Genomic DNA, 13,572 nt, shown 5'->3' with positions numbered 1-13,572 from the left:
TATCGATCAATTGATCGATAATTTATTGCAACCTTTTATACTCAACAGTGTTATCAATAATCGATAAATTGAACGATCAATACATAAAACTTGAGTTATCTAACACATTATCGACCAAGTTTAATGTTAAGTGATTAAGACAGAAGTAGCAGTTATCTAACAACTGATCGATTAACCATTGATCGATCAGTTGATGGATCAACTTAATAAATTCACAGAGAAATAGAAACACTTAAATTGTTATCATCAAACCTTTAATCTAACATTCTCCCTCTTTTTGATGATGACAAAACATAAGTGAAAAACAGCATAATTCAACAGACGAGAAATCAATTGAACAAAGCTTTAAGATTAAAGCTAAAAGTAAAAATTAGACAGAAACACATAATTCAGATCTGATAAACTGATAAGCAACAAGCTGATAATTCTGATAAACATCAAAATGTTTACAACAAAGTGCAATAGAGCAAACAAAAACATTAAATTCAGCGAATCATCAGAATGTTAGAATACTTAAGCATTTAAAATAGAAACAAACAAAAACATTAAATTTAAACATCTAGTCAGCATTTTTCTTCTCCCCTTTTTTGTTAGCATTAGTGAAAGTGGAAGGAGAAGTAAACATAGGTAAGGTAAAAGGAATAGGGAGAGGAGGCAGTTGGGAAATAGGAGAGAAAGCTTGAGAGATAGGTGGTAGTGTAGTAGAAGTAGTTAGCTAAGGAACTGGAATGAGGGCTAGTGTGGTAGAAGGTGCAGAAGGTAGGACAGTATGTGGAACTGAAGGTGGGACAGAAGATGTGAAAGCAAGAATAGTAGAAGATGGTGGTTCAGGATCAGTATGAGGAGGAGAGGGTGGATGGAAAAGAAGATCCTCAAAGCTGAAGGATGTGTTAGGGGCTGAGAAATTGGTGCAAAGGGGGGTAACCAATCCTTTGAGCTCTTTAATCTCTTTCTCCACATGATCAGACCTTTGGGAGACTTTTTTCCTAGCACTCCCATAGCTTGTCTGTGAAGATCTAACATAGTGTATAACCTTTCAAATTTTCTATCTGAGACTGCCTCATAATCCTTAGCAGTGGCATACACCCTTTTCTCAAATTCCTGGAGCTCTGACTGGAACATTTCTTTAATTGTATTTCCATGAAATGAGGGTCCAAAAGTATGAGAAGGATCTGCAGTGGACTCGCCTCATCTTGAGCTCTAGACGTGCTTGCAACTAGCTGTTTTCCTTTTGCCTTGTGTGCTAGTTTTCGTAAAGGTCTAAAAGGAACTGGAATCCTCATCTTGTTGAGCTGATTAATTCCAAACACAGGAACCTTCACTTTGACTTCTCTAGGCTCCAATGGTGCAATCTTGTGCACTTAGAGGAGGTTTGTGGCCAGTTGAGGATAGGGAATAGGTGTGGATTTGGACTTGTTGAGGGTAAAATCTTTCATCTCACTGGATATCAGAGCCCTAATATTTATCTTTTCTCCACTAATGATTTTGGCCAGTAGAAGATAGTCATCCTGACTTAGGCAAGAAAAGCTTCCAGATTTGTTCACCATGCTCCTCAAGTAAATGTAGCAGATTATTCGGTAATAATCACACATTTGCTTTAGAGGAAAATTCAGCTTTGTAGGATAGTTATCACTTAGCATCAAAATCTTGTAAGCTTTGATATCATTCATGTCAGGTCCTCTGACATGTTCTTGAGTACCTAGAAGCTCATTGATCTTTACAGAAGTGAGGGTAATGGTTTTGCCTTTGAGTTTGGTTGTGAGATAGCTATTCACGAGATTGTCTTCTTTATCATACTCTTCAACAGATTCCATGTTATAGTAAAATCTCTTGATAACTTTTGGGCAGTATTTTCCACCAATACTTAACCAGTTAGAGTAGTATCCTAAGGGATCACTTAGATCCAATCTGATTTTCTTATCAAACTGTCCAGATTCACAGAGACCACAGGGTAAAATTTTCGTGTTGCAAAATCTGCTTTAAACTTTATCATATTCACATCTTTATCGAGATTTCCAACAAAAAATTCAGATGATTTAGATAGAATGCCTTGGGTAGGAGGTTGTTGAGACACACCTTTACTTGTTCTCTATTTTTTGTGTCTCATATGTCGGGGTATTGCAATGTTCAATGCCATATCCATATCTTTCTGAACTGGGACTCCATCATCAGATTTTGTTTTTGATTCTTTTCAGTGACCACTGGCAACTTAGACTTTGACTGTAAAGACTTCCTTTGAGGAATGGGTTGCTCAGAGCTCCTAGACCGACTTTCTCTGATTTTTAAAACCCCCTTCTTCTTTGATTTATCTTGCTTTACTTTGGGTCTGTGTCTTTTCTTTGTAATCAAAGGAGTAGTTTCTTTGGATTGGGTTTGCTTCTCCGTGCTTTCTTCCTGATCACTACCAGCTTGTTTTACTCTAGCCATTTCTTAGTACAGAAGAGGATTTTGAGGTGATGTTCTATGATTTGTGAGTTTGAAGAGGTTGGGAGTGATCGAGAGAGCTTAGAAGATGATTTTGAGTGAAGAATAGTGGGTAATTTAATAGAACAGTGGGATTTTTTACCGTTGCAAAAAACAAGGACAAATGGTTTGTCAGGTTAGGGTTTTGAAAAACTGATGGCATTTTCAAATTCTGAATGTTATAAAGAGGAAAATGATTGATCAAGTTATCGATCAAGGCATGATCGATTAAGTGATCAATAAATATGAAGAATAATGAAGAACATTGAGAGCAATTATCGATCATGTTATCAAACAAGCAATAATCGAATACATTGTCGATAAATTTACAGAAAAAGTCATACCTATTCTGGTTTATCAATCATGGGATTGATTAAGAGTTATTCGATCAATTAATTGATAATCCTTACCTATTTGACTGATTTGATTGAGGAGTCCCATTCTGCTGTTGATCGATAAGTTATCTGATAATTGAGTGATGGATTAGGTTATCCATAATTCTGCTCCCCATCATTTCTGGTCAGTTCCATATACCCTGTTGATTGATGAATTGAACAATAAACTAGATTTTATTGATCAGGTGATCGATAAATTGAGGTATCTTCATGGTATGGTTATCGATGCTTTTATCGATGACACCCTACTTTGTTCACCTTTGTTTTTCAGCATTTGAACAAAGCTTGCAAAACAAATTTCTATCCACTTTGACGCTTAAGTTAGTTATCTAATCATCAAAACCTTAAATCTAAATACTCAAACCGAAGAAGTAATGTGAGATTTCTTACAACTTATTGGGATTTAGCATTCCCAATTCTCTTCTAAAGTAACTGAATTTCTATTGGTCGAGAGGCTATATGAATATGTCTGCTATCTGATATTCAGTGGGAATGAATTGTACGTTTGCATCTTTCTTTTGAACATGATCCTGAATGAAGTGATGTCAAACATTGATGTGCTTGGTTCAGGCATGATGAACTGGATTCTTGGATAGGCTGATTGTGCTTATGTTGTCACACAGGATTGGGATTTCCTTTAACTTGATTCTCAAATCTTGTAATTGTTGTTTTAACTATAAAATTTGAGCACAACAGCTAGTAGTGGCAACATATTCTGATTCTGTAGAGGATATAGCCACATTGTTTTGCTTTTTACTCGACCATGAGAGAAGGCATCATCCTAGAAATTGATATTGTCCACTGGTACTTTTTCTGTCTGTTTTGTAGCCTCCATGATTAGCATCTGAGTATCCCATTAGATATTCTGCTCCTTGGTTTGGATACCATATTCCCAGGTTTGGTGTTCCAACAAGATATCTGAGGATTCTCTTGACGGCTTCTTCATGTGATTTCTTGGGAGCTGATTGATATCTGGCACATATTCCCATGCTAAACTGAATGTCTGGTCTGCTTGCTGTAAGGTAGAGTAGTGACCCAATCATTCCTCTATATTTAGTCAGTTTCACGTCTTTGCCTTTCTCGTCTGTATCTAGTGATATGGTTGAACTCATGGGAGTCTTCACACTCTTTGCATGTTCCAAACCATATTTCTTCAGAAGTTCCCAGCGATATTTTGTTTGAGAAATAAATATTTTGTTTTTCTTTTGTTTGATTTGTAGTCCTAAGAAGAAATTCAATTCTCCCATCATTGACATCTTGAATTCAACCTGCATTAACCTAGCAAACTCTTGGCAAAGATCTTCATTAGTAGTACTGAATATAATATCATCTACATAAATTTAAACAATTAAAAGTTCTTTCTTATTTCTTTTAATGAAGAGTGTAGTGTCCACTTTGCCCCCTTTCAAAACTTTTTCTATCAGGAAAGTGCTAAGATGTTCATGTAATGCTCAACTGGGTACATCTATCTTAAATACACTAGGCCACATAGTTGGACCTTCTAACTAAGTGGATAGTTAGGTGGACCGTGATGTCAAAAAAGGCCAAAAGAAAATATATTTCAAGTTTGCATAATGTAACTATGATTTGGGTTTGTAATCTTGGCAATTTACTGGGATTAATCACTTTGCTACAAAGAGACTTAAAGAAGAAACATAACTTCATGATTGTAACTCACACCTTATCTGGTAAGATAGACCGTATTGTCACTGGAATAAAGTTTTTCATCAAGACATGGTAGTCATGAGATTTTAAACCTTTTAACTTCAAATCCTTCATTGAAACAAGGTTACTAATGTTAGCAGAGTAACCATCTGGCACTGTTACTGCAACAAGAAACTCACAAAAGCTACTTTTCTCTTTTCTAGAAAGCATATGAGCTACCGGACGAAGAAATGACTGAGTTTTCTTATCCTTTAGTGCCAATTCCTCCCTTATCCCCATCTCAACCATGCTTAGCTGCGCAGTTATGCCATCTTTTGTCTTCCCGGGAATATGGAGTAATATGCCAAATAGAGTTTCACATACGTTTTCTCAATATGCATAGCATCAAGAAAATGTCTCACATTCAAGGTTATCCAATACGGCAACATAAAGAAAATAGACCTCTTCTTCCACCCACTTGTCCCAACATGCCTCGTGAAAGGTTTTCCAAATTCACAATCTATATCTTTTGCCTTTTGAAATATGTCCTCCCCAGTCAACGATGTAGGTGCCTTACCTTCTTTTGAATTCCTATTGAAATATTTTTTAAATCGCCGGTAAGGATGATCACGATGTAACGATCTATGATATCTCATATATGAACTTTTTATTCCATGCTTCAACCTTATGGAATTTGTGCTCTCTTCACGAATGGGACAACCAAGTTACCCTTTAATGCTATACCCTGAGAGATTATCATATGCCAGGAAGTCATTAATTATGCAAAACAACATAGCTCTCAGCTTGAATGTTTCTTCCTTATATGCATCATATACATCAACTCCATTCTCCCATAATACTTTCAAGTCTTCAATTAATGGAGCTAGATATATATATATATATATATCTATGTCATTTTCCAATTGCTTTGGCTTAGAGATTATCATAGACATGATCAAATATGTACGTTTCATGCATAGCCATGTAGGAAGGTTATATATAAGCAGAATCACTGGCCATGTGCTATGGGTACTGCTTTGCATCCCATACGGGTTCATCCCGTTGGTGGCTAATGCAAGGCGTAGATTTCTATATTCTTTCCCGAATTCAGAATACTCAATATCAAACTTCTTTCATTTTAGACAATTAGCAGGATGCCAAAGCATGCTATCTTTAATCCTTTCATTCGTATGCCATCTTAAATTTCTCACATCTTATACATTACTATACGAACGTCTGAATCTTGGCATAATAGAAAAATACCATAATGTCTTCTTTGAGCTCTTCCCATTCTCTTGGTAGTGTGACACATTACACTTAGTACACTCAGTTAGTGACTTATACTCCTTCCTAAACAAAATGCAATCGTTGGGGCAAGCATGTATCTTCTTATAGCTGAGGCCGACAGAGCATAACACTTGCTTTGCATCATACATTTTGGTTGGAAGCTCATTTTCTTTCCATAGCATTTGTTTAACAAGCAACAACAGTTCTGTGAAGCTTGCGTCACTCCACCCATTTCTTGTCTTCAAGTTATACAGTTTCAACACTACAAACAATTTGTGAAATTAGTACAACCTTCATATAGAGGTGTCTCAACATCACACTTCAGTCTGTCAAATATTTTAGGACAATCGTCAAGTTCCCATTCAATTGCATTGGTCATCTCCTTAAGACGGTTAGCTTCACATGTACTCATGTCAAAATTAGATGGTCCACAATTTTTACTATGCCCTTGACTACTATTACTCGCACCTCTTGTCTCTCTGTGCTTTGTCCAGCACTTGTAACTTTGATCGATTCTATTGATAATTAAGTAGCTCTCACAATCGGATGGCGAAACCCATTTCAGAAGGCAACACTTAAGATAGGGGCAAATAATCCTGTTATGATCATCGGCGTGCTTAATCACAAACTTAATAAAATCTTCTACCTCATCCCAATATTCTTTTAATAGACAATTGGCGGACATCCATTCCTTGCCCATGGTCCCTAACTAAGATGAATCATTTAGAGAAAAATGTGATCAGCAACTTAAAGATATAGTGAGAATTAAACAAAAATAGGAAGTCAATACATGATGCACTATTGATCACATTTATCCCTCTTTAATTCTACTTGTTAACAACTAGTAATTCTGGTTATTAGCAACTAGTAATTCAACAAAAATTTACTTTAACTTCAATTTGAAAAATATTCTACTACTACTGATGTGCTATTCCATTTGGAAAAAATTTGGCATTATAATAGCTTATAACTTAGCATCTTCAGGCTTTATGCCTTCTATTTAACTTCAAATGAAGCATTAATTAAGCAGAAAACCAGTGGTGAGGCAACTTCAATATATAATAACATACAAATTAATTAACATTCAAAAACATAAAACATATAGCCTCAATCAATTTCAATTACAGAAACAAAAATTGCAACATTAGCCATTTTGATAATTTAGCAAACAATTTATGGCTAAAACAGAAATTAAAAAGAGCGTAAACCCAAAAACGGATCAAAATGCGAAAAAACCTATTCGGCCAAATAGAAAAACTATAATAGAGCAAAAATAATTGCTCATCCTATCATCCTCTTTCAACTACAATCATTTTGAAGGAACCACTAAAGGAAATAAGGGGAGCGAGTGATGAAGGAGGACGTAAAGAGGGACCAACCTGAAGCTGTAAAATCTGAAGAACAAGGCGTGACAATGACGATGCTAAAGGATGCCGCAGTGATGGAGGAGGACATAGAGAGGGATGATGATGGAGAATGATCAATAAAAACAAAAGGGAAAGACTGAAAATGAGGTGGGGATGACAGTTTAGAGGGTTGCGATGTCTGGGCGCAGGTTAGGAACTAGAAGGAGTGCTAGAAATTTAAACCCAACAGAACAAAATGAACAGAAATGGGGATTTTAAAACATAATACTTTGACGGTTTTTCATTATAACCATCAAGTATTTGAAAAGAATATTTGATGGTTATAATGAAAAATCGTCAAGTATTATAAAACTTGACGGTTTAACGATGAACCATCAAGATTTCTTCTGCCACACCATATTTGACGGTTTTTTGTTATAACCGTCAAGCATTTAGTGTCAAGTATTTCTAATTTTGTAGTAGTAAATTTTGGCAAAACATATGTATATGAAATTATTTATAAGTAAGATTAGAGAGTTAGTGAAAAGTTTATTCCTTTTTTCTGCTTTTTGCCCGTTGCGATACTGGGGGGTTTATTAAATTTGGTAAAGGTTTAATTATAAATCATAAAAATGTACTTTTATTATGAAAATGAAAAATATAAACGAGATTTAGAATGGAAGAGATGAGTAAGATCAGAGAGAAATTGAGAGAAAGAGGAGTGTATTCTTATTTATTTGGATGATCAAGATATGCATTACATAGCCTTCTATTTATAGGCTCCCAAACTTAACCAAAGGTTACATAAAATAAATAACAATATTAATTGACATAAGCGTGGTACATGTAACCTTTGGGTTATGGAATAAAAACTCCTAAAAACTATTCAATATAGAGGTTATAGAGTGTAGAATATGAAAGGTTAAGAGTTGAGAGAATTTATGTGCATCCATATATTCTAATATTTATAACACTCCCTCTTGGATGTCCATAAACAAATATTGTGCCTCATTAAAACCTTACTAGGAAAAACCCAATGAGACAAAAACCTAATGAAGAAAAAAGAGTACACAATATATATTAAGGCCGCCTTTTTATAAACCTCAACCAGGAAAATCTTGTGGGACAAAACCTTAGTTAAGGAAAAGAGTACAGTATGATCTTTACTCCCCCTGATGATAACATCAGTCTTTATGAATTTATCTCAATAGAGCATATTAATTTTTCAAGTGGATTATTTTCAATGCTTTGTTAAACATGTCTTCTGTTTAGCTGAAACGTATTCTTTTAACAATATCTCTCCACTTGCCTTATGAGATTTATCTCCAATGCTTTTTTTTTTTCCGAGCATATGTTATCAATATCTATCCATTTGCGAATCTGTAGGAACTAAATTACAACATGCAATAGCAACAGAATATTTAAATATATCATCATGGAATAATCATATAGGACTTTAGGTCCAATTCAATATATTTTCATAGACAAAATTAATATAGCAAAAATGTATGATTTAGAAATCATTCAATCATTCAATGACTTGATCTACTGGTAAAGTGAAATACAGAATTATTCATTCTAATTTAAAATATATATATATACTTAGATGTCTTAATCAACATAAGATTTTAAGTATTGGATGATTTTCTTGTAGATATGCTTCTGGTATTTTAAATCCTTAAAGAATTCTAATGTAGGCTTTATTATTTAGTGAGCCACATGTATAGGCTATAACAATATCTAACAAATACATATTTTGTTTTTCATGTGCTGCTAGACTAGTAATATATGCAAAAATTATTGCATCCACCACAAAATGTATGCCTAATCATAATCACTAGATTTTTGCAAAATTCTTTATTTCACACAAATATTCATGTGACATAGTAACTTTGTATTTCATGTGTTTGAATTGCAAGTCCAAAATTTTCACATATTGAAATAATATAATTATATTTTCATTGCGTTTTTTCTCTTTTTGTTTTGCTTTTGGCCAAATTTCTATCTTCATATAAGATCCTTTTTAAAATCACGTGATATTATTATAAAAAATGTTATCAACAACTTTATCTTTTTGATTCTTTTTTTTTTCTTGTGACATAACTTATTGAGATCTCTTATTACTCTTTAGGTACCTAAACCTCTTCTGGGGGTTTTTCAATTAGTTATGTCTTAGCACTCTTCTAGAACACATGCCTCCTTAATATGACTTTTAAATTTCATACTCTTTTTTATCTGATATAATTATATTCAAATCAATTAGTCTCTTATGCTTCAAGCATGTTTCACTTTTATTTATACTAATTGAAGCATTTTCTACTAATAATACTCAGTTAGGTCAGCAATAGCATCTGGTAGATATTTTATAATATCTTATGAATGCATTCTTTGATGAACTTCTGACTCATACTATCATATATATGAGGATCTATATTTCATAATAATAATAATGCATTCTATCTATTCTCTTTTCCAACTATTCAATTTCTTCCCTTCATGGTGGGAAAATTTTGTCAAATGACAATAAGTTAATTATGCAGTATAAGTTTCCTAAATCAATTTGTTTCATTTTGAAACATCTTTTCATTTCATTTAGAGACAAAAAGGAGATTCTTACCCAACATTTATCCCAATTTTCTTTAAATATCCATCTATGTGCATTGTGGTGAGTTGATAATAATAAATACTACGCATTTAAACTTCTGAGATGGAAAGATTTGGCTCTTGACCAAAAACCAATTTTATTGGGGGAATTTATTGGCTTGATATGTATAAGTACTATAAAATATCAAACCAAATATGCCAACATTGCAATGAAAATTTTATTTTCAAAAGTATTGGTCTAGCTACTCCTGGAGGCTTTAATAAATTGTTCTACTAGATCATTCTATTAAGTAGGCTTTTCAAAAATTTTCTAATAAATAATATATGATAATTATTCAAAAGCTAAGATATAAACTCACAAGTGCTTGCAATAGAAATTTTTTGGATCACACTTTTCTGGAAATGTGCACTCAACATATATAATAATTTACTAATTAGTCTCGCAAACTCCAGGTTGTAACCTAATAATAATACATGTAACCATCTTATAGATGCATCTATCAAATTTATTGAATACTTTTATGGTTTATACGCTATCTGTATGGGCTCGTATATTTGAAATTGATATATTTCTAGAAATGTAGGAATCCATTCCAAATCATAACTTGAGATATCAACATAATCAAGTTTTCATTGAGAATAAGCAGCATATGAATTCTTGGATCATGTAATATGTTGGCTATTCATGAAGAATCTTCTAGTTCTTTAATGAATATTAATAAGTAATCATCAATAATTTGTTACATCGTATATATTATTCATGATGATCAAATAAGTCACACCAACTATAAATCGAATTGGGCAAGTAAACTTTTGGTTTACTATAACAATTTTCTCCTATTAGTAAAACTCAATTCAATATCAACTCACACTTGTATTTCAATAGTCTCCCCCTCAAGTGTGAGTCATAAAAACATGTTTTCTTTATTCATGTATTTCAAAAACAGTGACTAACATATAGTAGGCCAATAACCTCTTTCATTTGGAAGTTCAAGTACTTCCTAGTTCATATATAATTGTGGATTTTAATTCAATTGAGTTATCACTTTTCAGACTCTTTGGAGAATCGAAGTTCTACTGTAGATCAATAGGTCATATTTTTTACCATCAATTCCTTATCCATCCATAAAGAAAAATATGTATTTGTTCTTCAGGAACTATATTAATATTTTTATATATAGTTCCTCGGGAACCATGTAATTTGAGAAGAATAAGAAGACAAATTCATCTTAATAATATCGTAAGCCATAATAATAAATAGTCATGAGTATCATAGGTTTAACTTATAATATATATAGAATTTACACATATTGCAAAGATGATTTTGTCCAACCATTCAACATTAATATCAATTATTTGTAATAAATTTTATCACAAAGTTAAATAACTTTCCATGCGCTCAATTCAAATGTGACATAAATATATGATTTTTATTTTTCTCACAAATATTACAACAAGACTAATTTAATTTAAATATATAAGATCAATGATTCATTGTTTTAAAGAAAAAGGATTAACATACATATTAACATTATAACAGAGGAATATAAATATCCAATTTTCTTTTATGTTGTTTCAAAATTTTCAAAACTTTAAAGATTACATGATATCTGAACTAATTCAACATTCATAAATTTTTCTTAAAATTATAATTATCATTTACACATACTTAATTTCTTTTCATAAGCAGACTCATATAGTTGAAAGGAACATAAAATATAGATGATCATTTAAAATAAATTTTTTTAAAAATAAAGTGTAAAATTAAATGTATTGTTCATAATTTCTCAACAGTAATTGAGATACCATATACCATTTATTTAATTTGTAAGACTCAAAATATGTCATTTGAAAAAATACTTACATATTATATGAATGCTTAATTTTTCTTTCTCAACTAATTTCTTATTTGGTCAAATTAAAAATAACTTCAAACGCTAATAATAAAATTTATTATCAATAAATCATAATAATTCATTCAAACTAAAATTAAATAAAATCATACGAATATGATATAAATGAACAAGATATGAATAATATATGGTTTCTTTAATTTGCATACAAACGGCACAATAAATATCAATATCATAATATGGCCATCTTTTAGGCTATTCTATTAATATGAAAATAAATTATATTCATATTTCATATTCTTAAATATGCAAATAAATTGGCAAAATAATTAATATCTCAAAAGGACCAATAACTACTTTTTGGTATATTTTGTTTCACACCACTCTTAGAATATTTATTATCAATATCTCAATATGAAATACTTATAAGTATATGGTTCGACCAATCAATCTTCCGGATATAGCCTTTTGGCTTATAGTTCAATTTTTCAACTTTAACTACTTTGAGAGTATTTTTTTATAACACATTACTTTGGGCATCACAACTATGTTTAATACTTTTTATAATATCTCCTAATCTTTTAATTTCATAACCAATTTTAACATTTACTTTCAATTTATTAGTACATATATTTGTTCATATGACTTCTGGTCATATTATGACATTTGCCAATAATTGTTTTTGACTATAGAGGTATCAATATCTCCTCAATTATGGTTCAATAGCTAAGACTAAAGATTATCGCCCTTCAATTATTAATTCCAATGGTACAATATGGTCATGCTCTTTATTACTCTTATAGACATGTTCCTTGCTTTCAATAGTACATAATTAATTTCATCAAATACTAGTTTTCAAGACTATAGTAAAAATCTTTCAAATAAAGCTCTTTTATGCCATTTGATATTCGAACATTAGCCTTCAGGGCTTTGATATTTGTCATTACAGAGCCTTCATCAGGGTTTTGATATTTGTCACTATTAGATCATCAAAGTGCCATAGATTTTTCTTGTCATGCCATTTAAAGGTCCCCATAGTGTTTTTTTTTTTAACAAAAGAACAATTACAAAAGTGATATGACTTCTGGTCATCTAATCATATGATTAAAAGTATTATGGCTTCTAGCCGTTCAATAAAATTAAAATAATATTGTAATGAAATAAATTAGATAAATTCAAATTCATAATCAAATATAAATAACATTATATAATCATATGTATAATATTGTGATAGATATAAACTGACATAATATAAACTAGACAAATATATGTAAACAAACAATGGAACAAGAAGTGTTGAAAAATAAATAAAATAAATAACACAATATCACAATGAGGATACAACAGAGTTAAAATGTAAGAAAGAATAAATGAAACAACATAATATATAGCAAATGTATAGAAAATTAAAATTACACATGATAATAGGATAAAAAGGGTTATTGAGTAAGAAGAAGTTAATAGAGAGTATTATCATACACTACAAAAACACAGCGGATTAGCGACGGAAACAAATTCAGTCGCAATTAGCGACGGAAATTCCGTCGCTAATTTTTTTGATGGATTAGCGACGGAATTTCTTTCCGTTGCTAAATTCCGTCGCTAATCTGTATTTAGCGACGGAATCTTTTTCTGTCAGACAATTTCGTTGCTAATTCCGTTGCTAATCCATCAAAAAAATTAGCGACGGAATTTGTTTCCGTTGCAAATTCCGTCGCAAATTTTAAGAAAATAAATTACATAGGATATATATACAAGTAGGAAAATACTGTTTGTCATAATCTATTTAAATCATTTAATTTTTTATATAAAGTAATTTATTAGATTTTATTATAGTAGTTATTTTTTGAATTTTTTGAATAACAAGATTTTTTTGACTAATTGTAAATGATTTTCTTCAAATATATAAACCATATATACATAATATAATATAATGTAATATAATATATATAATTAAATTGTATATCTTATCAATGTTAA

This window comes from Neltuma alba, unplaced genomic scaffold, assembly GCF_004799145.2.
Source record: "Neltuma alba isolate B1F8T4 unplaced genomic scaffold, ASM479914v2 tig00013144_pilon, whole genome shotgun sequence".
Taxonomy (NCBI): Eukaryota; Viridiplantae; Streptophyta; class Magnoliopsida; order Fabales; family Fabaceae; genus Neltuma; species Neltuma alba.
The sequence above is the reverse complement of the archived record's forward strand: the minus strand, read 5'-3'. Positions refer to the sequence as shown.